Source organism: Procambarus clarkii, chromosome 30 (assembly GCF_040958095.1).
Source record: "Procambarus clarkii isolate CNS0578487 chromosome 30, FALCON_Pclarkii_2.0, whole genome shotgun sequence".
Classification (NCBI taxonomy): Eukaryota; Metazoa; Arthropoda; class Malacostraca; order Decapoda; family Cambaridae; genus Procambarus; species Procambarus clarkii.
The window spans coordinates 20,008,758-20,009,859 of NC_091179.1; positions in this window are offsets into that span (position 1 = coordinate 20,008,758).

The following is a 1,102-nucleotide window of genomic DNA, read 5'->3' on the forward strand; positions in this document are numbered from 1 at the left end:
AGAGTTAGGATGAGATGCCCTTATCATCTTTATACCAATCAGAAAATTAATTTCAGTAACATGATCAATGATGCTCGGAATATTAAGCATCTTTGTGGTACAGGGGACTCAAGAATAATCCTTAAGGCCTTGTTATGCATTTTTTATCTATCCAACTCTCCTGGGTTGGAGAGCTGGAACATAGGTGAGAGTGAGGAGCTGGAACATGGATGAGAGTGAGGAGCTGGAACATGGATGAGAGTGAGGAGCTGGAACATGGGTGAGAGTGAGGAGCTGGAACATGGGTGAGAGTGAGGAGCTGGAACATGGGTGAGAGAGCAGAGCTGGAACATGGGTGAGTGAGGTGCTGGAACATGGGTGAGTGTGAGGAGCTGGAACATGGGTGAGAGTGAGGAGCTGGAACATGGGTGAGAGAGCAGAGCTGGAACATGGGTGAGAGCAGAGCTGGAACATGGGTGAGAGTGAGGAGCTGGAACATGGGTGAGAGAGCAGAGCTGGAACATGGAGTGAGAAAGCAGAGCTGGAACATGGGTGAGAGCAGAGCTGGGAACAAGGGTGAGAGTGAGGAGCTGGAATGAGGGCAGGCGTGGCTGGCTGCTCTAGTGAGGCGGGTAGCGTCTGGTGTGGGAGTGGAACTGGACTGCCCAATGCTGTGCTGTCTGCGTCCATCCTGACCTTGTGTTGGACCCAGTCTGCTCCCCACCTGGCAGACTCATCACCATTTGGTCTGCTGGGAAGCGTTCTGGTTACTTTCGGTTCTCAAAGTGATTTGTGGGACGCTTATGTCTGTCAAGGTCTGAGTGTGTGATTAGGACCAGACTTACATCTCAACGTCTAATGAGGCTGTTATCCTGGGTCCTGTCCTCTTATCCTTCTTGACCCCTGACCAGGTCACCTCTATTCCTGACTGACTGCGAATGATGATAATTGATAATTAGAATAAGAATAATTTATTTAGTCCGGCAGCTCTTGAGTCTTTCCTTATACTGACCAGTCTACCCATAGAAGTTCATGTTTTGTACTATTGGAATTCTAAAGTGCGTAACAAAATGTGAAAAAGACTAACCATATACCTAACCTCGCTTAGGCTACTTTAATACAC